Raw genomic sequence first — 26,834 nt, 5'->3', positions numbered from 1 at the left:
GTAATTCAATGTGCTTTTAGGATTGGCTTGTTATGTACGCCGCCCACAAAAGCCCGCGTGAGTGAGCCCTAAGTGACAGTGCTTGATGATAGGGCTGCTGTTAGGAGAAGGGCACCATTTACAAGGGGGTGCATTTATAACTGAGGCCACTAAAGGGGGCACTATTATTATTATTGGTACCACTGAGATGGGATGTTTTTACTACTGGGGCCATAACAAGGGGGCTCTGTTGCTCCTGACCACTCTATCAGTGGTCTATCGGGGCACTATTACTATTGGAGCCACTGATAGTGGGCACTATTACTATTGGAGCCACTGATAGTGGGCACTATTACTATTGGAGCCACTGATAGTGGGCACTATTACTATTGGAGCCACTGAGAGGGAGCACTATTAATATTAGGGCACTGAGAGGGGGCACTATTACTATTAGGGTACTCATAGTGGGCACTATTACTATTGGAGCCACTGAGAGGGGGCACTACTACTATCAGGGCACTGATAGGGGGCATTATTACTATTGGAACCACTGAGAGGGGGCACTATTACTATTAGGGTACTGATAGGTGGCACTATTACTATTGGAGCCACTTAGAGGAGGCACTATTATTATTGGGGCACTGATAGGGGGTACTATTACTATTGGAGCCACTGAGAGGGGGCACTACTACTATCAGGACACTGATAGGGGGCACTATTACTATTGGAACCACTGAGAGGGGACACTATTACTATTAGGGTACTGATAGGTGGCACTATTACTATTGGAGCCACTTAGAGGAGGCACTATTATTATTGGGGCACTGATAGGGGGCACTATTACTATTGGAGCCTCTGAGATGGGGCACTATTACTATTGGGGTACTGATAGGGGGCACTATTACAATTGGAGCTACTGATAGGGGGCACTATTACTATTGGGGTACTGATAGGGGGCACTATTACTATTGGAGCTACTGAGAGGGGGCACTATTAGTACTGGGACCACTGCAATTACAAAGGTAACAACATGCTGTGATAAGCCACCCCCAAACCATGACCTCTTCATTTATAATAAGTATAAGCTGACAAGTTGCAGGGTGAACGGAGCTGAAATCTGCCTCACAGAGCGCCACATAAGGCCCAATGCACACGGGCGTATTTGCATTGCAGAATCCAGAGCGGGCGACCGCCTCCGGATCCCGCAGCAAATACCGCCCATAGACATACTATTGAAAATCGCCCTTCCCTGTCCACCAGCGGAAATCAATTGTGATTTTCTGCTCACGGAGGGAAAATCGCAACATGTCCTATTTCAGCGCGAATGTCTTCCATTGAAGCCACAGTCATCATTTTGGAAACATACGTGTCATCGCCTAGCGACGGTGCCACATAATCTGCACTGCGCATGTACGCCAGCCGGCACACCCGCACTACAGATTATGAAGAATCCGGACAGGTCCGCAGGGGTCACCGGCCGGGCACAGGGTCGGATCCCGCATGCCTAAATGAAAAAAAGCGGAGTTGCCAATAGCAACCAATCAGGTTGTTGCTTTCATTTTCCAAATCTCTTGCAAATACGAGAGCTGCAACCTGATTGGCTCCCACGGGCAGCACCTACATCTATCTTTGCACGGGTCTGAGCTCTCCCAGCAGGTGATATCATGGCGGCTAGCTGTGAGGTGACCCCGGCGGCACTGACAGGGTTACGGCAGGGTGTGTTCCCTCCGCGGTGGGCAGGGCGGGAGCTGCTACGTTTCACAATCATTCTGAGGGAGAGAAACAACGTGGAAGAGGGAGGAGCCGGATGCGGGGATTACACAAGCGCGTGATGTGAGGGGGAGGAGCCGCCGCCTCTCCACCAGCGCTGGGCCCGGCTTCTTAAAGCGGCGATCCCCACACCACAGCGGCTGGGGTGAACTGCTACAAGTGCTGACACGTGCTGTGGAGAGTGTATAAGCGTGCACTATAGGGGCATATATACATATAGGGGCATTACTCTGGGGAATATATAAGTGGGAAATATATAGTTTTTTTAACTCCGTTTTCCAGGGTGATCCATGCATAACTGGTGGCCGATGCATCTCAGTGGGCCCCACGCTGCGTTCATCCTCAAATTGGTAATCTGCATTAATGAAAAAAAAGTGACATCATTTTTTGCTCCAGATTCCGCAGGGATAATTCCATCCGGAAACAGAAAAATCCTCTGTCTGACCGGAGGGGACGTTTAGATGGCGAAATCCAACACGGATTGTTCTACATGGCAGCGTCTCTATCTGTGCCGGTAAAATCCAGATCCCGGTTCAAATGAATGGAACACGGACTTGATGAAGATTTTGGCCCGGAATCTGCAGCAGAATCGCCCTAAGGGCTCCTTCATACGAGCGTGTGCGCATTTGCGCTGCATCTTTGCGCAAAAAACTCCTTCGCTGTACATTTTCTGCGCACTGGTGTGTTCATTTGCACACGGGACACAAAGACGCAGCACATGAAATAGCTAATGAGTTCCAGATGTGTTCTTTCTCCAGCAGTATTTCACAAACGTTGTGGCGTATTGCGTGCGCATCCTCGCGTTGTCTTCTTTGGGGCTCTCGGTTGCGCAAATACGCAGAGAAATAGAATGTATTCTATTTTTTTTTTACAGCTGAAATGCACGCGGGTTTTGTGCACGCAAATACAGTAAGTAGTTGTGCACTCCAGAAAGTGCGCAGAAGGCTCACGTATTCACTGCGTATTTGCGCTGGCCCATTCACTTCAATGTAAGCTTGAAGAAAAAGTCACTTCACCCAATCCTGCAGTTCGTGGTTGCTACCCGTTTCCAATGCTGGCGAGGGCATGCGGATGCTGCAATGGAGATATAGAATTGTATCCAACTTTTCTTAACCCCTTAAGGACCAAGCGCTGTAAATTTACAGCGCTTCGTCCTGGGCTTTAATCCCCGTCGATAGCTAAAATACGGAGCAGGATTACAGCTGCTGCTCCTGTTATCAAGCAAGATCAGGTCTGGTTGTCAGCTGCTCGTAACAGCTGAGGACCCGGAGGAGAAGGGAGAAGCGTTTTTTTAACCGCTTCTGCCTTATCCTTTCTCGGGTACATAGCGCTCAATGAGCGCTATACAATAAGAAGTGCAAATGTTTCTCCCACTATGCAACCCGGCGATCACGTGACCACCGGGATCCCCTGGCACAGCAGAGCTGCAGAATCTGCTAGGACCCAGATCAGCTCTGTTTGCGACTATTGTGAATGACCTCCAAAGATCATATATGACGTCATAGGGGTAAAAAAATAGTTACTAAAATAAGTTAAAAAAACTACAGAGTAGAATAAAAATATTTTTTGTTCTATAAGACGGACCTGTGTTTTGGAGACAGAAAATAGGGGTAAATATTTTGAACCCCCCCGAGGACAGTACAGAGGATGGTACTGGGCTCTCAAAACACCGGAGCTCCGTGACAGCGGCACTCATGCCGAGGAAAGGAAGAATCCAACTGGTGGAGGCATGGGAGCAGCAGCAGTTCCCGCCGGCGCTCACCACTAATCAGCGATGCAAGTAAATAATGGCGCTTTGTTCGCACGATCGTGACTGCGCGACTGCGATTTAGTTCACACGATTGCGCATTAAATTTGTGATTGCACCAGAAACCTTGAATTTCGGTACTTTTTCTCTATAAGAGCACTTTAGAGGGAAGAAAAGTTCATCTTATACAGTGAAAAAAAACTATAAACTGACGCCGTATGCGCCCAGTAATCCCAAACCATACATATTATATGTCAAAACGTCTGAAACAAAATGATGACCTGTTCCTGTACTTTATTTTAGCATAAATGTACTAATTTGAAAAAAACTATAAATTTAAAAAAATAAAAAATACTTTTTTGTAGCTTTTTACTCCCAATAAGACTTAAAAACGGGGTAAAAAAGCTATGAAAAAATATTCATATATGTCACAGAAGAAAAAAGAAGCAAACATTATTTTTGTAGCTGAAGGAAAAAAAACTAGGCAGTAACACCACTACATGGGTAAAATCCCTAAACAGCGTCTGGTCCTTAAGGGGTTAATAAAAATCCCAGCACTTTTGTTAAAAATTACCTTTTAATTTGATTTTGGTAGTATGAAGTTTTTTCATCTACTTGTATGCCATGATTAGGAGCGGTAACTCTGGAAACGTGTAGGCGCTGTTCTGATCGCACTACCCGTAAGACGAGCCAGTCGTACATGAGGCCTGTGTCGTACGAGCGTAAGCTTATTTGCGCGTGGACTTGCAATGTGTTTTTGCGGATTGATTTTTGTGTGTGTTTCGGCGAATTTTACTGTACTTTTTGCGCGTGCAAGAAAATGCGTACCGACGCTCTCAGCCATTGAAATGCCCAAATTCTTTAATGAATTCCAGATGTTTTTTTCCTGCGTAAATGTCCAAGAAAGTAAAGCATGCTGCATTTTTTTTTTTTGCGCATGCAAATTAAGCGCTTGTTGAAATAGACGGGTTTGATTTTCTGCATATTGCGTGCGCAAAATTTTCATCTGCAAATACGCCCGTGTGACGCGGGCCTGACTGTGGGGACTCTGGTGCTGAGTACCAGTAGTGGTGCAGCAGCTGAACCAATCACAGTAAAGCCATGTAACACGTGTGTTTTTGCCATGATCAGGTTCATCTTTATCCTATAAATTTAATCAGTAACTAGCTAATCGCTGAGACCCCCAACAGTTGGGAGAACGAGGGTCTGGAGCTTTCCCATTTGAATGCGCACCACCACTCCATCCATTTCATTGGAACTGTGAGCCCTTTGAAAGGGGTCCTCCAAGAGTTTCATCATTGATGACCTATCCCGAGGTGATGAATAGCTGATTGGTAAGGGTCCACCGCGCAGGACCCCTGCCAGTGAGCTGATCGTTGGGCCCATATACAGTGACGGAAGAAGATATTGACCGGGACTTACATCATCATAGATCCCTATTAGAGATGAGCGAGTAAACTCGCTAAGGCTAACTACTCGAGCGAGTAGTGCCTTAGCAGAGTATCTCCCCACTCGTCTCTAAAGATTCGGGGGCCGGCGCGGGTGACAGGTGAGTTGCGGGGGGAAAGAGAGATCTCCCCCAACGCTCCCCGCCCCCCACCGGCCCCCGAATCTTTAGAGACAAGCGGGGAGATACTCTGCTAAGGCACTACTCGCTCGAGTAATGTGCCTTACCGAGTATACTCGCTCATCTCTAATCCCTATCAATATGCTTGTCTGAAAGTGCCCTTAAGATCAAGTTCAGGGCAGATATTTAGCCTCGAAATGCGGATATCCCTCCGTTTCCCAGGCAACTGGCAAAATATTCAAATCTCCTATGTATGTAAATGGGGGAAAAAAGTAAACGCTGCAACATGTAGAAAAGTACAATAAAAGTTCTGAGGTGATTAAACCGTTGAGATTTTGTTAGCATTATGCTGAAAAAACTGCAGTACATGGAGCGCCTGGTTATTTCAAGTCTATTTATATATTCCTGGAGAACACCTTTAATGACCTCCAATTAACTGCAGGAATTCAACCGCAGCTCGAATTCTAAGTGACAGGACAAGCCGCGCTCTCTCTCAAGGAGAGCTCAGATGTTGGCAGCTGCATTAATTTATGATTGTGGTCGCATTTGTGAACCACTGAGCTAGATGGAAAGCCTTTCCCAATATTCTCTCAACAGTCCCAAAGCCCTACTGGTGTCTTCCTGCAGCAGCTTGACCATATCAGCACCTCTGAAAAGTTGGGGTCACTATATGTTTTTGCTTAGTACTAGAATTAAGCCATGGTCACATACGGAATTGAATTTGAATGGTGTTTTCTCATCTCAACAACATTTTTCCATCTGAACATTATAGTTGTGGATCCCCGAATCACAAACTGCAGAACTCATGCCATTCATCCTCTTGGTAGAATCCACTCCTGGTTTTGCCTAAAATGAATGCAGAAACTGCTGTGTACATTGGCCTTAGTTGCATGTTAAACTCTCTTCACACAGCAGTTTTGGGTCTGCCTTAGGTTTCTATCTCACATGCTGAAAATGGCATTGAGATAGAAACATGGACAAAACCATAGTCTTAAAGGCTATAGAATAGAGATGAGCGAACGTACTCGGTAAGGCCGATTTCGCAATCGAGCACCGCGATTTTCGAGTACTTCACTACTCAGGTGAAAAGTACTCGGGGGCACTGTGGGTGAGTGGGTGGTTGCAGAGGGGAGTGGGGGGGAGAGGGAGAGAGAGAGAGCTCCCACCTGTTCCGCGCTGCTACCCCCCACTCCCCTCTGCAACCCCCCGCCCCACAGCGCCCCCGAGTACTTTTCACCCGAGTAGTGAAGTACTCAAAAATCGCGGTGCTCGATTGCGAAATCGCCCTTACCGAGTACGTTCGCTCATCTCTACTATAGAAACCTTTGTACATGAAAAGTCAATACACACATATCTTACTAAGGCCCTTCAGAAAAAAAGGTGAACTTATTGATTTCCATTGAGTTTTCCTTTTTTTGCATTTATAAAGCATCATACTTGATTTACAAGCTCTCCTACATTTAGGTTTCAGGCTGGGGGCACCCCTTGTGCTGATCAGCAGGTCTTTCTCATGAATGTACACAAGCTCATCTCCACCCCTCCTCTTTCGGAGGCTGTGTAGTATAACTACTGTCCCTCAATACTACACAGCTACCTCTCCATCTATCTCATCCTTTCCTTGAGTAACTACTGGTCCCATTTCCATGTACTGCTGATACGAGTAGATAATTCACCGGAGTGAGTTACAACCCTCTGTAATAGTAGCTTTCTCTGCTCTTTTGATCTCTTCCACCATCCCGCAGAACTGTCATACAGCCCTTTCTAATAGATCATTGGAAAAGCAATGAATGCACCTACACAACAGAGGAGCAAGCTAGGGGAAAATCTGTCAGTTAACTGACAGAATTTGCTAATTTTTCAATCATCCTGCCTGCAGTGCCTCGGAAAAGAATACAAGTATAGAAATGAAACAATCGCAAATTTTTCAATGAAAACTAATTACAAAAAGTCTTCATTTCCAAAAACACATTGAAAAAAAAAAGAATGCAAAGGTGTACATAGTCTTTAAATATTGGAAATGGGGATCACTCTGGTCTCCGTCCTTCTCAGTCTTTTTTTAAAAAGTGCATTGGACCACACTTTTTCTTTCTAAAAAGACTGAAAGGGATAGAAACACTTTAAAGGCTACATTTCCATCTCCGAGCTGTTTTCAGTACATGATGCAGAAACCTGAGATGGAGAGCGAGGGCGGACCCGAAACCACCAAGTAAAGAGAGAATAAAGGTGTACAAGTGCTAGGTTGGTTGTGAAGTGTAAATACATCCTAAGGGCGCATTCAGACGACTGTATATCGGTCGGGTATTCACGCCGGCCGATATACGGCGCCTCTCTCTGCAGGGGTAGGAGGCTGGAAGAGCCGGGAGCAGTGCTCTGAGCTCCCGCCCCCTCTCTGCCTCCTCTTCACCCCCTCTACGCCCCTCTGCACTATTTGCAATGAGAGGGGGCGGGATGAGGTGGGGCTAAGTTTTGGGAATTAGCTCCACCCCGCCCCGCCTCTCCTCATTGAAAATAGTGCAGGGGGTGGAGAGGGGGCGGGAGCTCAGTCACTGCTCCCGGCTTTTCCAGCCTCCTCCCCCTGCAGAGAGAGACGCCATATATCGGCTGGGTGTGAAAACCTAGCCGATATACGGTCGTCCGAATGCACCCTTAGGCCTCATGTCCACGGGGAAAAGAAGAATTAAAATCCGCAGCGAATCACCCGCACACGGATCCGCACCCCATAGGGATGCATTGACCACCCGCGGGTAGATAAATACCCGTGGATGGTCAATAAAAGTGAATAAAAAAAAAATGGACATGCTCCATTTTCGTGCAGGTCTCCCGCGGGGACGGCTCCCGCAGGCTTCTATTGAAGCCTATGGAAGCCGTCCGGATCTGCACGAGACCTAAAATAAGAATAAACTGACCCGCAGCGGACCGTGCAGATCTTCCCTTCTTCGCGGCCGGATCTTCTTTCTTCGGCCCGGCGGATGTGCCCGGCGCATGCGTGCCGAGCACATCCGCCGGCCGAAGAAAGAAGATCCGGCCGCGGAGAAGAGAAGATCTGCACAGTCCGCTGCGGGTAAGTTTATTCTTATTTTCAGCGCTCATGTCCACGGGGCAGGAGGGACCCGCTACGGATTCTCCATGGTGAATCCGTAGCAGGCCTGATTTTCCCCGTGGACATGAGGCCTAAGTGCTCACACTTCCGTATTATGGATTTGATTGAAAAAAACTTACCAATGTAATCAAATGGTTTTATTCATATTTCCGTTTTTTATACACCTTTTTTATTTTATCTTTCGTATTTCAGTAAAATTATCAAAACCTCTAAAAAATAAAACTAACAAATGGAACAAAGAAGGATGAGAAATTGACAACTGCAGACACAATATGGAATAAAAACTGATATGAAAACAAAATGAGAAAAAAAGATCCATCTTTCTGCACAAGTGTGAATGACCCTCTACTAATAAAACCTCATTACGTTTGTTAAGCATGCAGGTTTTTTCAATGTAGCTTTTATTGATTGAAAACAAAAACACAATAAAGGTACTTTGGGTGGTAATAGTACGCAGAGAGCCACACTAACCTCCAAATCTCTGAACTTAGAACTGATTAATGAAGAAAAATAGGCTGCACGCTGCTCAATATTAAAATACATTGAAATGTAAATGCATCCGAGTGAGATCCTTGACATCGTGCCCTTCATTTAAATTCCTATCTGTCGCTGTATGAATTTCCCAACTAATTCTGATTGCATTGTTACTATAACAAGTAGGACATATCTCCAACCACTATAATACACGGACAGCTCCAGTCTGCCAGAATGGAGCCACTTGTAAAGAGTGGCTCTCTGCTGCGGCTCGTAGAGTGGGGTTCAAATCGGGGGCCCCATTCTAAAGTGTCCATTGACCCTGGACATGAGACAACCCCTTTAACCCTTTCCAATCCAATGTGTATTCTGGTTTTCCTAGGGGGCTTACTTTTTTTCTGCCTTTATACAATGGCGCTATATGCTGGCTAAAGCCAGTACTGCATGAGGTGACATGTTGGATAGGCTCCAACAGCAGAGAGTCTGGCAATATACAGTAAGAGAACCCCGATGGACGTCTTCTAACCTTGTGAACGCAATGAGTCAAGGAGGATGGTGAGAGGGCCTTACAAAGAGCCGGGATACATGAGCAGGCCGCGTTAATAAGATGTTCAAGTATAGATTTGCGGTATGTACATAGAAGCAGATCCAAGAGATGTAGTAGGAATAGGCTTGGAGACTTAGGAACCTGCAGGAGCAAAAATGTTTCATGAAATGGAGTGGACAGCCTTCCAAAAGTTGCATATAAGGGAGCAATCCCAGAAGACGTGTAAGAGGGTACCCACTTCTACACCACAGCGCCAACATGTCAGGGGTGAAGAGGGGAAAAGTTTGTGCAATTTAGAGGGCACCGTGTACCAACTTGAGAGTATCTTAAAGCCTGCCTCTTGAAATCTACTGGCAATAGATGATCTATGCATTAAAGGGGTTGTCTCGCGGCAGCAAGTGAGGTTATACACTTCTGTATGGCCATATTAATGCACTTTGTAATATACATCGTGCATTAAATATGAGCCATACAGAAGTTATTCACTTACCTGCTCCGTTGCTAGCGTCCCCGTCGCCATGGATCCGTCTAATTCTGATGTCTTCTTGCTTTTTTAGACGCGCTTGCGCTGTGCGGTCTTCTTCCTGGTGAATGGGGCCGCTCGTGCCGGAGAGCTGGTCCTCGTAGCTCCGCCCCGTCACGTGTGCCGATTCCAGCTAATCAGGAGGCTGGAATCTGCAATGGACCGCACAGAGCCCACGGTGCAGCATGGGAGAAGACCCACGGTGCATCGTGGGTGAAGATCCCGGCGGCCATCTTGGTGAAGGAAGAAGAAGGAAGAAGGAAGAAGGAAGACGTCGCAGAGCGGGGATTCGGGTAAGTAATAAAAATTTTTTTTTTAACACATCCTTTGGGGTTGTCCTGCGCCGAACGGGGGGCCTATGGAAAAAAAAAACAACATTTCGGCGCGAGACAACCCCTTTAACTCATAAATCCTATCCACCTGGGCTGAGAAGACAGATCGAGCTCTCGCTCCCATTTGATCAAATAAGGGAGTTCATAGTTCCTTGGCTGCAAGATCAAGAAGGAGTAAATCAGTGATAGAGTGATGAATGTGGCCAAGCCCCATACAGGCATTTTCAAATAATGTGAGTGATCTGCAAATATCTTGCCAGAGCGAGGGAGATCAGAAAATGTGTTACCTGTATGGTTCTCCAAAAGCCCAGGGCAACAGAGACCAAGGTAGCAAATAGATCCACTCTAGAAAGCTACTCTGAACCAGAGAGAAAATGTATCGCTCGGTATTTACCGGTGGAGTGCCATGTTTGGAACGGGCCAGAGGATAGACCTGCGCAAAATTATGGGTTTCCTAGGATAGGGAAAACAGGAAGAGGGGGAGGGTGATAACGCTTTCCCTGGTAACTATATCCTGCAAAGGGAAAGCGTAGGTCCGATCATCGGGTGTGTTTGTAGAGTAGGTGGAATGGAAATAGGTACCCAGAGAAGTAGATGGGAGTAGAAGGAGTTGGGGCAAAGGTATCTTCAATGGTGAAGGGATTCATGTCTGCACCGGTCCAGGACTCGTAACATTGATGCCTGATAGTAGCTCTGTAGATTGGGCAAGTCCACCCCTTACTGAGAATTAGTAGATAGAGAATTGAGCGGGTTAGCCGTGCTGGATTATTAACCCTGATAAATTTGATCAGATCTGAGAAGAGAGATTTAAAGAAGTGACCCGGGATTTTATTGGGAGGGTTTGGAAGAGGTACAGGATGCGGGATATTACATTCATTTTCTAAATGGTGCACTGTCCAAACCAAGTATATAGGCTCTTGGACCATCAAGTTAAGTCCTCTTGGAGAAATGGGGCAAAGTTGTGTGTGTAAAGCTCATCTAAAGGCCCATTTACATGCAACGATTATCGCTCAAAATTCACTCAAACAATGTTTTGAGTGATAATCGTTGTGTGTAAATGCTACCATCATTTACTTTTTAGCCGAACAATGAATTTTAGGTGAGCATAAAATTCATTGTTCGGCCTGAGAGCTGATACAGGGTCCACATGCTGTGTTCTTCACGGAAGCAGAGAGTACATTGTATTCAGCTTACAGCCCTATGGCAGAACAAAGGAGCTGTATGCAGAGAACAGACCACCTGCTGTTCTCTGCATACAGCTCCTGGAGGCTCATTTATATGCAAGTGAAGGTAATAAGCTGCTAGTGGGCATTGGTGCCCATTAGCAGCTTATGCAAAACGATTGCTAAAACTGTCAATCTCCCTATCTTTTGAATGAATTCTGAGCGTTCACCTTTGCATGTAAATAGGCCTTAAGTCCCTTTGGATCTATGCCCCCCAATATTTAATGGCATCATGGGACTATTTAAACCGGAACAAAGAGGAAAGGGAGTCTTGTAATGTTTAGGGTAGGGATATATTTATAGCCTCTGATTTCTGAAAATTTATTTTAAAATTGGAGTTTTTTTGAATTCAGGACTTTAGTGGTATTACCACCAGCGTCTCTACAGGGGACAAACCTGACCTGATTGGAGTGAACCAACTCTAGTAATAATGGTAAAAGGCGCATTGCTAGAGCCTTCGTAAACACTTTGAGGTCAGTATTGAGTAGAGAGATGGAATGGTAATTTGAACAAAGAGTAGGATCTCTACCTTGTTTATGGATTACTGTAATCTGGGCATTAGTCATATCTGAGGGAGAGGGACAGATGCAGGTTTTGGGTGTCGCAATACAGCTTGTGGAAATGTGCAAATATGATTTAAATTTAATACGTAATTGATTTTAAGGGGAAGAACCATGTCAGTTTGTTGGCTGTGATCAAGAAAGAAGTGTCTTTCGAAAGGCGTCTGTGTGTGGACATGGTGCTGCACGGTACCTACCATTTGTGATTTGGGGGATTTTTTAAAATTAGAAGACGAATAGGAGAAGTGTTTTTAATGAGCCGGCTTTTCTCCTTTGTTCTTGCTATTTAAGCCATTTGACTCTCAGTCAGCCTGAGCAGATGAAGACCTTCAAGCTAAACCGGGGTAAATACTACCTACTATCCAGATGAAGATAGCGTTGTGTTATGTGTTTTGGTAGATAGGTAAAAGGGACAGAAGACTCGAGGTCAACAATGCATAAATGAGGAATCACTTCCAAACAGCCAATTAATTAATATGGTGAGCTGAACAAAAATGGAGTGTTAGGATAACGGGAGAAAAAACCAAATACCCACCTTCATGTCCTTGTAACGGACAATTGAACAGAGTTCTGTTTTAAAAGCTGCAATGGCCCTGTCCTTCCTGGACTCCAAATGTTGAATCATGGACTCTAGATCCTTTTTGCAGCTTCACGACCCATTCTCCTGGCATCAGTACTCACATCCTGGGTAACATGATGCCAGGAGAATGGGCCATGACGCTGTAGGTCAGGTGACTTCAGCTAACATCATCTTCCACAACAATGAGGACAATGGGGCAACAGCTCTGGATCCCTGCAGTAAGCACTGCTCCGTTTAGTATTTTAAGGCAGTTGGAGTTATTACAACAATGTAACCTGTTAACTGAACAACAACCGGTCTCACACAACCGGGTTTGAATTGCGAAATTAGCGATCGTCACCCGCGAGGACAATCCGCGGTATTCTGCATCCGTTACAAGAATAGAACATTTGCATATCCGCTCACTTTAACGGACAGTAATTGTGATTTCTGCAAGCAAAAATAAAATGGCAGCATGTTCCATTTTTGTGCGGATTCTGCATGGACGACTTCCATTGAAGTCAACGGAAGCCATCCGACCCGCGGCCCATCTGCAATTGACACTGCAGTTAGGCCGCGGGTACCTGCATCATCGCCTAGCGCCGGAGTGGGAAAAACAGATTTGAAAAAAAAATCTGTCCTCTATGGTGAGCGTCCGTGGCCATCCGCAATACAAAAGAAGAAGAAAGAAGACAGGTACGCAATGCGGAATCTGACCAGTCCGTGTGAGATCGTCCGAAAAGAGATTTAAGACTGTATTCACATTTGTTGCATACATTTCTGACTGCCTCATTCATCTGGATGGTGTTTAGAGAACATCATGATATAAAGAGTATTTCACTGCCAGAGAACACCTGCGTGAAACTTTGGTTCAGTTCTAAATCCATGCCTGAACGAAATTGTTAGCGTAACTAGCAGAACACGTGGCTCTTCTCCAAATATTATGACTTGATGTAACCTAGAGAATAATGATGGGCGAGGCTGAAGCCAGAGAGGACAGAACAATGTCATTATGTTCTCTGCCAAGTCCTGTGCTAGTACAATGTCTGGCATATTCTACCATGTGTTCCTGTATTTCGCCACACAGCATGTGCTCATTTAGAAAGTTGGATTTTGACTTATGTAATGCCAGTGGCCTTTACGCTTCTTCGTAGGTTGGCTGAGGGCTGGAGACGGGAAGCTGAAAGTCGTATAATGTAAGAATAAACACAACCCTGCCCACGTTTCTGTGCTGTGGCCCTTTTAGATAGAACGAGAATCTCACATCATCACCAGCTCGTTTGCACTCGGACAGGTTACTTTTCGTTCACTTATGGGCACGATCATTGTTTAAACTGCCCTACAAGTGAATGAGCCGGCCCTGATTTTTATGTCGGCTGCAACTGAACGGCGAACAAGAACCGCACGATTCTCGGTCGCCGTCTAGTCGTTGGCTCGCGTCTAAACTCTACAATTATCGTTCAGTTTTGCTAGTTTTAATGATTTTCTGAATGATAACTGTTCAGTCTAAATGTAGCATTACTCTTATTTGGAAGAAAATAGGATAGATTTGGTAGAAAATGTAGAGCCTTTTAACATTAACAAGTCCCATAGACCCCTGGAGGAAAAGAAACGCTGCGAATTTCGCAGTGAAAAAGAACTGTAGTGGGTAGTCACCCTTAAAGGGAATCTATCAGCTCAAAGATGTTGTCCAAACTGCAGGCATCGTATTATAGAGCAGGAGGAGCTGAGAAGATTGTATATACCGTAGTTTTATGGGGAAAGATTCAGTATAACTTGTAATTTATTCATTTGTTCCCCTGCACATTCTAAGTTGAACAGTCAAATGGGCGGAGCTATCAGTGATTGACAGCTACCCCTGTATGTACAGTCATACTCAAGGAGCTGTCAATCACTGATAGCTCTGCCCATGGGACTGTTCAGCTCAGAATGAGCAGGGAAACAAAGGAATAAATTACAAGTTAGGGCTCCTGCACATGGCAGATGCACAATTGTGCATAACACATTTGCACTATGAATGAGGCTTTTTTGTAAGTGTATCAGCGTATATTACTGTAGTTTTGCGCCAGCAGGGCATGTTTTTTTGCATACGGACACTACCATGCCCCAATTTAAATTACTCTTTAAAGGTGACTACCCAGTACAGTTTTTTTTCACTGCGAAATTCGCAGCGTTTTTTTTCTGCAGGAGTCTATGGGACTTGTAATATTAAAATCACGATTTCGCGGTAAATTGCGATTTCGCGCAACCGCGATTTTAACATTACAAGTCCCATAGACTCCTGCAGAAAAAAGTGGGTAGTCACCCTAATCAAACACAGAATGGAGTTCTTTACTGTAGGAGCAGTGAAACTGTGGAACTCTCTGCCTGAGGACGTGGTGATGGCAAAATCGATAGAGGAGTTTAAGAGGGAACTAGATGCCTTTTTGGAGTGCTACAATATAAAAGTATATACACATTAAATAACCAGTGGGGTTGTTGATCCGGGTCCTGGAGTCACGTAGGAACTTTCAAATGTTAATCCAGGCATTTTTCTCCCAAAATGGGCTAAATTGGCTTCTGCCTCGTTTTTGATCCTATTGAAATTATTGGGTTCTATTCTCTGTGTATTGCATACACAAATATACACATATGAAGGAGCCCTTATACTGAATCTTTCCTCATAGACCAATATATAAGGCCTCTTTCACATGGGCTACAGCGATATCGGCGCTACATGAGATTTTCTCATGCAATAAAATTGCCCGATTTAATCACAAGAAAGTTAATAGGACCTTCTAATGTTAAAATCGCATTGCACAAAAATCGCAACTTTGTGCCATGCAATGCGATAAACAGGCAGGCTCCACAGGGAAACATGGGCTACAAAACATCGCAAATCGTGGCTGTATAGAGCATGCTGCAATTTTTTTTGTGGCAACATAGATAGCATCAGATAAAACATAGCTAATGTGAAAGAACCCTTTGGAAACCATGGGCTTCACATGGGCTTCACATACATATGTTCTGTAGTGCTGTCGCATTGCTACAAAATCACGTGATTTTCCCACCCATGTGAACCCACCCTCAAACCCAGTTCCTTCTGCTCCATAACATGATGTCTGCAGAATGGACTGCAGGTTCAGAGCCTAAATAGATGGGCACTTGCCGCTACGGGGCATAGTTGTGCCTGAACTGAGTTCTTTTTTTTTTCTCCGACTTTTCATACTCCGCGTTAGTACGTGCGATTTTGAAGAAAAAAAGCGGAAAGGTAGGTCCTGCCCTATTGTTTACACACGTAGTATTAACTAGGTGCGAGAAAGAGCAAGTCTTATCTTTCCTTGCCAGTACTAATACCGTTAGTAAAAATGAAACCATTTAAATCAATGGTTTCATTTTCGGCTTGTTATGCGGCCGTGACAAACATGGAACAAAATCACACCCGTCTGTTTAACCCCTTTCCGCTCCAGGGCGTAAGTTTGCGTCCTGGGAGCGTGGTACTTTCCACAACAGGGCGTAAACTTACGTCCTGGGGATAGCGTGGGATCACATATGATCCCGCGCTATCCCGCAGTGGGAGGCGGCTGTCAGTCACAGCCGGCGTCCCGCTGCTAAGTAGATCGCGGCAGGGAAAGAGTTCACAGAGGGAGCGTGCTCTCTCTGTGTCTTTAGCCGTCTCTCGCGATGTTATCGCGAGAGCCCGGCCTGTCGCCATGGCAAGGATGCCAGACACTGGCGTCCTGTGTTGATAGTGCCTGAGATCGCTGTATAAGCGATAAGGCATATCAGGGCTGTGGTGAAAGTCCCCCAGAGAGACACAAATGTTGTAAAAAAAAAAAAAAAAAAGATAAAAAAAATGAATTAAAAAAATTTCAAAAAATAGTCAAAAAAACCCTTTTTTATGCTTTTTCTCAGATTAGCATAAAAAAAGGGAAAAAACAAAACACATATTTGGTATTGTCGCGTCAGTAACGACGCACACAATAAGTTGCACATGCTTCTTTCTATGCACGGAAAAAAGCGTTAAAAAATATGCTAAAAACTGAGGCAAAATGCTAATTTCTAGCATTTTGCCTCACTAAGAACGCAATAAAAGTGATCAAAAAAGCCATATGTACCCCAACAACTGTATGTACCAATAAAAACTACAGCTCATCTCGAAAAAAATAAGCCCTCACAGAGCTCCGTACGTAAAACAATAAAAAAGTTACAGGACTTTGAATGCAGCAATTTAGAAAAAAAAAGATGTCCAACAAAGGGTTTTTATTGCAGAAAAGTGGAAAAACCTAAAAAAAATGTAAGAATTTTGGTATCGTTGTAACCATACCGACCCGCAGAAAAAATGGATTGTCTTATTTATGCTGCATGATTAACGCTGTAAAAAAAAAATCTATGGCAGAATTGATGTGTTTTCTTTCCCTGCTATCATTAAAAAAAAAAAAAGTTTTACAATATAGTCTATGTATCCAAAAATGGCACCGATAGAAACTACACTTCGCCATGCAAAAAACAAGCCCTTATTTGGCCGCATCGACAGAAAAATAAAAAAATTATGACTTTTGATAAATGGAGAAGAAAATCTGCCAAAAATCCTTGCGTCCTTAAGCCCAAAATAGGCCATGTCATGAAGGGGTTAAGCCCTCAATCTGACAGATTCCCTTGCAATGTTAATTTTCAATGTTCACTGGCTGAAAGCAGATTTAGGCTTTTTAGGGTGGTTTCACATCTGCGTTGGAAACCTTCAGACGGAGGATCTGTCGCAGATCCGGCTGCAAATACCAAAACCAGGCAGCTGGGCGGAAAGCAGGCGATCCGAATTATAGTCAATAGGGTCTACCCAGCGCTGTTCTGTTCCGTCCAGAGACTGAACCTTTCGGCTGAGGGAATTCCCCTTTCCTGCTCACCAAAATTGAGCAGAAAAGTAGTATTCTCAGTGTAAGTATGGAACCACCCTAATGCTACATTCACAGGGGCGAACGTATTATTGGGCCGAAAAACCCGGTACCATGCTTGTCAATGTGCGTTTTACCCACAAAAATATTCCACATCACTTCTGTAAAAAAACTTGTTTACTCATTCCGGCAATACAATGGGTTATCATTAGAGATGAGCGAACGTGCTCGGCCACGCCCCTTTTTCGCCCGAATACCGCGATTTCCGAGTACTTCCGTACTCGGGCGAAAAAATTCAGGGGGCGCCGTGGCGGCACGGGGGGTAGCAGTGGGGAGTGGGGGGGGAGAGGGAGAGAGAGAGGGCTCCCCCCTGTTCCCCGCTGCTACCCCCCCCGCACCGCCACGCCTCTCCCCGCCCCCCGGCGCCCCCCGAATCTTTTCACCCGAGTACTGAAGTACTCGAAAATGGCGGTACTCGGGTGCGTAAGTACTTGAAACGAGTACGTTCGCTCATCTCTAGTTATCATCATACTAATTAAAATCCTCCTGGCCAGAAATTCCCCGCATAAACACACACATGTGTGAGCCATGCGATGCATTAAAGATCCCATTGTAATCAATAGGCGATGCGTCCCAAGGAATGCACAAAGTTGGAGCATGACACGATTTTTTAAAAGAATAGGGTTCATATTCAGACAAGATTTGTGCGTCTCGCAATGCAGAAATCTCGCGCAATTTTCGTGACCATGTGAAACCGGTCTGAGGATATATTCACACGTAGCAGAAATGCTACAAATTTTCAGCAACCAAAAATTATGCAACAAAATCCACAGCATTTCCACATCAAAAACAAAGTCAAAATCCATACCGTTGGTGCAGATTTTGACTAGGATTCAGCTTTGCATCCGCAGATGACTTCAATTTGCACAGTGTGCCTCTCACGTTTGAATACTTTGCACCCTGGCAGCCAGCAGCCGCTTGGAAATGCTGCCACATCTGGTCAGGTGATGCAGACATGGCATCACCTGATTAGTGGTGCACTCAATAGCAGTTAACGGGGTGCGTTGTGCACGTGTGGCTGGCAGCTAAGTATTCGGAGGTTAGCTCTCTGCAGGCTGAAGTGGTGCGGAGTTTGCCGTGGAATCTTCTACCATGGAAGCATTTCCGCTACGTGTGAATGTGCCCTAAAGAAGGTTTATCTAGTATAGAAAGCCTAGTTTTTATATAAAGAAATACCTTAGTAATACTAATGCCTTAGTCAGAGGCGGGAGTGGCTACAAAGAGTATCTCTCACTCCGGAGGGTACAGCATATCTATATATGACGTGGACAGGCAATTCATTTTAGTAGGAACAGTATAATGCATAATTTCCACTGTGATGGTGTTGGATGGAAACTGAACACTTCCTCATAATTTGGAGTCACACAGTTGTGTATACTACAGCATTAAAGGGGGTCTCTAGGATTGGAACGTCATGTCTAATTGCTTCCAGAAACAGTAACACATCTGTCCATGTCTCGAATGAACTTAAAGGAGATGTCCCGCGCCGAAACGGGTTTTTTTTTTTTAAACCCCCCCCCCGTTCGGCGCGAGACAACCCCGATGCAGGGGTTAAAAAAACCACCCGCACAGCGCTTACCTGAATCCCGGCGGTCCGGCGTCTTCATACTCACCTGCTGAAGATGGCCGCCGGGATCCTCTGTCTTCATGGACCGCAGGGCTTCTGTGCGGTCCATTGCCGATTCCAGCCTCCTGATTGGCTGGAATCGGCACGTGACGGGGCGGAGCTACACGGAGCTACACGGAGCCCCATAGAGAAGAGGAGAAGACCCGGACTGCGCAAGCGCGGCTAATTTGGCCATCGGAGGGCGAAAATTAGTCGGCACCATGGAGACGAGGACGCTAGCAACGGAGCAGGTAAGTATAAAACTTTTTATAACTTCTGTATGGCTCATAATTAATGCACAATGTACATTACAAAGTGCATTATTATGGCCATGCAGAAGTGTATAGACCCACTTGCTGTCTCGGGACAACCCCTTTAATGGAGCTCAGCTGCAATATCACACACAACCTGAGGATAGGTGTGGCACTGTTTTTGGTAGAAAGCAGCAATGTCTTTCTAATCCTGACAATCCCTTTAATCCCTTAACGACCACCGATACGCCTTTTGATGACGGCGGTCTATGTACGAAGAGTGATCACGTCTTTCTTACAGCCGACACCTGGCGGCAACAGCTCCAATGAGCTGCGAGGATCATCGGAGCTGTTAACCTTTTAAATGCCACTGTCAATTCTGATGAGATCGCAGGGAGCTGTGTGGGTGTCATAGCAGCCGGGGGCCAATGGGGTGGCTTGATAGACTGTCTTCCTGATCGCAGTATGATGTAATGCTGTGGCGATACATCATACTGCAGAAGCAATCAAAGCATTGCAAGTTGTTGTTCCCTCTGGGAACTTTAAAAAAAAGTAAAAATTAGAACAATAAAGCTTTACTAATTATTATAAAGAAAAAAAAGTAATAAAAGTGAAAAAAAACCTTTTGCCATACTTATAATAAAAGAATTTAAATAATAAAACAAAAATACATATTTGGTATCGCTGCGTCCCAAAAAGTCTGATCTATGTAAGTAACCCATTACTTACCCCGCATAGTGAATGTCGCCAGAAAAAATAGAATAAAGAAAGCCAGAAATGCGCTTTTTTGGTCATCCTGTCTCCAAGAAAAAATGCAATAAAAAGCAATCAAAAAATCATATGTATTCTAACCTGGTACCAACGCAAACTACAGGACATCCCGCAAAAAAATGAGCCCTAACATAACTATGTCAATGGAAAACTAAAAAAGCTATTGCGCACAGAAGATGGCGGCAGAAAATAATTTAAAAATATTAAATATCTTTGAAAAAAATACAAGTAGTACAGCAAAAAAAAACAACTATACAAGTTTGGTATCATAGTAATCGTACTGACCCATAGAATAAAGTTATCATGTGATTTTTGTTGCAGTCTCTGCGCAGTAGAAACTAGATGCACCGAAAGATGGTGGAATGTCATTTTTTCCCCATTTCTCTCCACTTAGAATTTTTTTAAAGTTTTTCAGCACATTCTATACTACATTAAATTGTACCATTGAAAAATACAACTAGTCCCCCCAAAAACAAGCCCTGATACAGCTACGTTGATGGATAAATAAAAGAGTTACGATTTTTTTAAAAGGGGGGAGGAAAAAACGATAATGGAAAAACGAAAAGACACTAAGGGGTTAAGACAATCCCCTTAAGAATCCCCTTAAAATTTCCCTGTAAGGGGTGGTCTCATTAGGGACACTGCCTTCATAATGCTGCCTGCACACAAACAGGTTGATTCCCTCAGTGGAATCCGACCCTGTGCTCGCCCGGTAACCCCGCGTACCTGTCCCGAATCTTGCTAGGCAATGACGCGGATCTTGCCACCTTTCCACAATGATGTTTGTGGAGGAGCCGCGGGTCGGACAGCTTCCATTGGCATCCGCCTAAAAATAGAGCATGCTGCATTTTTTTTCCTTTCCCTCTGTGAGCGGAAAATCACAATTGATTTCCGTTCGTGTGCAGAAAAAATGGCTTTTCCATTGCATGCTATGGGCAGTATTCGCTGCCGAATCCGGAGAAGAACGCCCGCTCAGGATTCCGCAATGCAAATCTGCCTGTGTGTAGCCGGCCTTAAGTGGCCGCTGCAGCTACTTTTTGTTGGGGAAGCTGGGGCCCGCTAGGTATCCACTGCAGGAGAAATATACGTAGTATTAGTAGAGGACCATTCAGTCATTTAGATGAATGGGCGTCTATATGTAATACAAGCCCACCAGAACAGGAGCTGCTTTCAGAGGGGGCTTCCAAATCGGGGTACATGAACAGGGGTTGACTTCATGAGGCAATGCTTTAAAGGGATTCAAGAAGACAGTTGTGCAGTAATCGGACGGGCATTATCATACGCCTCTGCCACTTTGCTGTTTGGGCATGCTGTCAGTTACCACTTAATAGCAGCCTCTGGCAGAGATCACAGCAAAATGTGTCTTGTATTCTGCCAACTGTATTTTATTCTTGCTTTAGGAATCCCTTGTAGAACTCATCACCCATCTAGATATATTCTTTGGCTCTTCTGCATGCTTGGAGACTGAAGATTAGTTTAAGACCATCACGGTTTCTTGAGGTAGTTCACGTTGGATTGTGAAGCATGATTTTGATTCTATTCCATGTAATATCCAATCTCTTTTCTTTGCGGTTTCTTTTGCACCTAGGATATGTTGATGTTTAGAAGGATCATGTGTTGGATCATTTTTTTAACAGCTCAAAGTAGATTCTTATCAAATCTCGTAGTCAACAAGCTGTTGTTGTGGCATCCAATGTTGTTTCATGTCTCTATTTGGTCATTTGAATGCATAATCGTAATGCTGTGAAAAGGCAGCCCAGAGGGTTTGAGTACCACATTAGGATGTGGCCCCATGATGCCGTAACCACGTGTTACTGCAACCCTGCAGCAGCCAATGACAGCACAATTGCTGGCATTATACGCAAGATCATGCGTCTATTGGCTGTTGCAAGTGGGCAGGCTTTTGGGCGCATGCAGTTACTGCATCATCAGCTGTACCGTTAACTTAATCAGGTGAGTAACTGCAATGGCAGATCTACAGTCCTAATGCAAGCATTAGGTATTGATATCAGACCATTTAGTTGTTCCTGTGTTAGGGTGGTTTCACACGAGCGTGTTTTTGTGCGTATATATGCACGCACAAGAACACGCTTCTATTTGCAACAATGCATTCTCTATGGTGTGTGCACATGTCCGTACTTTGCAGGTGCGTGCCTGCAAAGATAGGACATGCGTGCACCATAGGGAATGCACGCTTTGTTTTCAATGGAACCGCGGCTGCTGCCAGCGGCTCCATTGAACACAATGGTCTGCTGGCACCCCTGCATTCTTTTTCAGGTAAGGGCTTTACATATAAGCCCTTCCCTGAAAAAGAAAAATTTTAGTGTAAAAAAACCCCATATATATATATATATATATATATATATACTTACTTACTTGTCCGCCGCTGCCGTGACTCCCGCGGGGGTTAAGAACACATCTGCCGCATGCGGCAGATATTTCCTTCATCCCCGCTAGTTAAAAGAATTCTCTGCTGTTGCATCTGCCACATCTGTGACAGATGCAGCAGAGGAATTCTTCAATTCTCTACTGCAGCTGTCACACATGTCAGCTGTGGTAGAGGATTCTGCTGCCGGCAATTGATTTCAGGGAAGGGCTTTAAATATAAGCCCTTCCCTGAACATCAAGTAAAAGTGGTTTAAAAAGCAAAAAAAATAGATACTCACCTTGCTTCAGCTGGCGGGGCTCAGACGCGTCTTCTCCTGCTGTCCCCTGCACTGTGGTGCTGATCTATCAGCAAGCGGGGATTTAAAATCCCCGGCTGCTGAAAGAGCTAAATGTGATTGGCTGAGGTGCTCAGCCAATCACAGGCAGCTCTCACCCGTAATTCATTTGGGGATAGCTGCCTGTGATTGTCTGAGCACCTCAGCCAATCACATTCAGATATTTCAGCAGGCGGGGATTTTAAATCCCTGGCTGCTGATAGATCAGCACCACAGTGCTGAGGACAGCAGGAAAAGACGCCGCTGAACCCAGGCAGCTAAAGCAAGGTGTTACGGCACTCTGCCCCCCGAGCGCCAGGTGGGGTGCCCTGAACTTCCCGCACCCCACTGTCCCTGCCTACTTGCCTCGGCCCTGGCTAACCCCAGGCGGACAACTGGACGGCGGTCCCTGCGCTGGCTAGGGACCTGGCGACTGACAAGAGAAACTAACTGATGGGGGGACAGAGTGCCGACAGAGAGGCAGATGGAAAAGACCAACAGAACAAACAAAGCTACAGGCAGGCTGAAGGAAACTGACTGGCAAACTAGGGCTAGCTGCTGACAGACTAGCTAGTAGCAGACAGAACCAGAACAGACTGAGTAAGAGGCACACTAGAAAGAGACTGACTAGCAACTAGTACTGACTGACTAGTGGCTAACAGAACCAACAACTGGCAGTGATCTCAGGTCACTGCCAGCCTTATAAACGAAAGACTCCGCCCCCGGGCAGAGAGTGGGAGGAGCCAGCTCCCCCACTACTGCACAAGAGAGATGGAGGAGTGCGGGCGGCACCCTACGGGCGGACACGCCCATGCCGCCGCACACCAGCCGTTCCACGTCGCCGGTAGAGCCCCGACGTCAGGGCTCCAGGATGCCGGAGCCGACGCTGGGGTGACACGCGCTGACCGCGGGACCCTGTGCTGCCCTGCATGGTAACACAAGGTGAGTATCTATTTTTTTTTTTTTAACCACTTTTAGTTGATTTTCAGGGAAGGGCTTATATTTAAAGCCCTTCCCTGAAAAAGAATGCAGGGGTGTCGGCAGACCATTGTTTTCAATGGAGCCGCCGGCAGCAGCCGCGGCTCCATTGACTACAAGCACGCAGCTGTGTTCACCCATGTTTTTGCTTGTACCTAGGTGCACACGTATGTACGCACCTAAGTACGCACAAAAACACGCTTGTGTGAACCCACCCTTAGGCCTCATGTCCACGGGGAAATTCGGTCCCGCACGGATCCCCCATGCAGAATCCCGCAGCAGGTCCCTCCTTTCCCACAGAAATGAGGCCATAAAATAGATTATACTCACCTGTCAGGACGCTTCGGTTACCTGTCCGTCACTGCCGGATTTTCTTCTTTTCTGCCCCGCACACTTTTTTTTTTTTAAACTCCTGCTTTCCTGCAGCACGGATGCCGTGACAGCTGCGGGTGTGCCGCGATACCGGGTGGCTTCCATAGGCTTCAATAGAAGCCGCAGGAGACATCCGTGCGGGTAACCCGCACAAAATGGAGCATGCTGCGGGTGCTTTTCCACACGTGCAAGCCACGAGGCAGATAAAAATGACAACCGCAGGTATTTAATTACCTGCGAGTGTTCAATGCATCCCTATGGGCGCGGATCGTGCGTGCGGGACACCCGCACGGATTTCGTAGTTCTAATTTCCCCGTGGACATTGGACCTTAATCTTGGCCTTCCCAATTATTAACACAAACAGAAGATTCCTTTCCAAACAGAGGATTCATTGGAGGAGTTACTGCTGCTGAGAGCTATATAAGCATACAAAAAAGTGAGTGTGGGAGTTTTGAAGTGTGTTGTGTCTTAAGACCTCGTTCACACGAACGCTGTTTTCGTGCATTAGAGGCGCGTGAAAAGCGCTTCTATAGGAAACCATTGGTTCTTATAGAAGCGTTCACATGAAGGAATTTTAGACGCAAAAAATACTTGCACCAATCAAAGATAGAACATACGTGGCTACAATGATCACATCTAAGATCCGTGCTGTGAGAAAAAATAGGACCTGACCTATCTTTGGGGTGCGGTGTGCAAGAGTTTCCATAGACTCCTATGTGAGCAGGAGTCTATGGAAACTCCTGCGCAGAAAAATGAGATTATAAATCTCGTTAGGAGGATTTCTGCCGACGGAAATTGCCCAGCAGCGGGGCTGGAGGAATTCCAGCTGCTTACAGTGGGACATTTAAAACATGCTGCCCAGAAACACATTTTAAATGTCCTGCTGTAAACTCCAGTTATTCCCTGTGGAGATGAGGGGAAGCCCCATGGGTTAATCCCCGTGGGGACTAACAGGAATTTACAGCGGGTCATTTAAAATGTGTTTCTCGGCAGCATGTTTTAAATGTACCGCTATAATCAGCTGGGAATTCCTCCAGCCCCGCTGCTGGGCAACTCCTCAGCAGCAAGGGGAAGTAGAGGACTCTCTCCACCTCTCTCGCCAAGGGAGAGAGAGGGAAGAGGTTACAGGGCTTCCCCTAAGAGTGTGGGAGGAGAGGGCAGGGCTAGAGGGATCCACCCTCTATCCCTGCCCCTCTAGCCCCACCCCCTCTCTATTTGCTATGGGGAATCCCCCTCTCTCAAGCCCCGCCCTCTCTCTCTGCGCTATGGGGATATTCCTCGGGGATCTCCAGAGCAGGGAGAGAGAGAGAGCGGGGCTATTGGTTAAAACCCTATAGCAGGGAAAGACAAGGAGGTGCTATTGGGGATTAATCCATAGCAGGGAGAGACAGGGCAGGGCTATGGGTTAATCCCCCATAGCCCCACTCTCTCTTTCCCTGCTATGGGGAAATCCCCTAGCCCTGCAGGGCTTCTTCCCTCTCTCCTCCAGTGAGCAGCTGCCCGTTTACGCAATTTTTAGCACAGTATAGGTGAGATTTTGTGACTTAAGATGAAGTGACTTTATATTCACACATTTTAGAAAATCAGTTATATCTATCTACTGTTTATCTGTAATTTTTCACTTCTATAAATTGCTTTCATTTTTATCCGTACTATCCCTATTCAGAATGTGCTACATGGATGACAGTGCTATCCAATGCACAATTTTAGCCATGTATACAGTCCTTGAACAATCATTCGAGGGTGCATACAGCTGTACAAGATGTATTCACGTTTTACATTTGGAAGCCCCTATCCTGGATCTAAATGAGCAACTTGCAACATTGAGATCCACTAATAACATGGATAGACACTCACTGTGGTAGATGGTAGCATGAAAGTGCAAGATGATCAGGCAGCTGGCTGAGTGATAGAATGACAGGTAGAGGGAAGACCATAATATAATAAATTCCCAATTGTTTTTCAATAGGGTGCTTTTTCAGTGGGCCACAAAGTTCAATCAATGTAGAGATGCCCTTAACATTATTGTCTGGAATAATGTTCTCAAAAATAAGAGTACTGACAATAAATAAGAGTACTGACTCCGAAGTCAGTTTTGTGTTGGATTAAAGGGGTTGTCCCGCGCCGAAACGTTTTTTTTTTTTTTCAATAGGCCCCCCGTTCGGCGCGAGACAAACCCAATGCATGTGTTAAAAAAAAAAAAGTTTAGTACTTACCCGAATCCCCGCGCTGCGGCGACTTCTTCCTTACCTTACTAAGATGGCTGCCGGGATCTTCACCCACGATGCACCGCGGGTCTTCTCCCATGGTGCACCGTGGGCTCTGTGCGGTCCATTGCCGATTCCAGCCTCCTGATTGGCTGGAATCGGCACACGTGACGGGGCGGAGCTACGAGGACCAGCTCTCCGGCACGAGCGGCCCCATTCACCAGGGAGAAGACCGGACTGCGCAAGCGCGTCTAATCGGGCGATTAGACGCTGAAATTAGACGGCACCATGGCGATGGGGATGCTAGCAACGGAACAGGTAAGTGAATAACTTCTGTATGGCTCATAATTAATGCACGATGTATATTACAAAGTGCATTAATATGGCCATACAGAAGTGCTGAACCCCACTTGCTTTCGCGGGACAACCCTTTTAAGTGACAAAATTAAAGATCTGTTGGTTTTGTTTCCTGTTCCTCACAGTTTAGATGACGCCATGTCTTTGGCCATCATAATTGGGCAGCGAGTAAGGGAATGGCATGGTGAGCTGTCCTCAAACTCAGCTATGGAATTTATGGATGTGGAAGAACCCATGCAATTGGGTTCTGTTTCCGATAGTACCAGAAAAAGGGGCAG

Source organism: Eleutherodactylus coqui, chromosome 4 (assembly GCF_035609145.1).
Source record: "Eleutherodactylus coqui strain aEleCoq1 chromosome 4, aEleCoq1.hap1, whole genome shotgun sequence".
In the NCBI taxonomy this organism is placed as follows: Eukaryota; Metazoa; Chordata; class Amphibia; order Anura; family Eleutherodactylidae; genus Eleutherodactylus; species Eleutherodactylus coqui.
The sequence above is the reverse complement of the archived record's forward strand: the minus strand, read 5'-3'. Positions refer to the sequence as shown.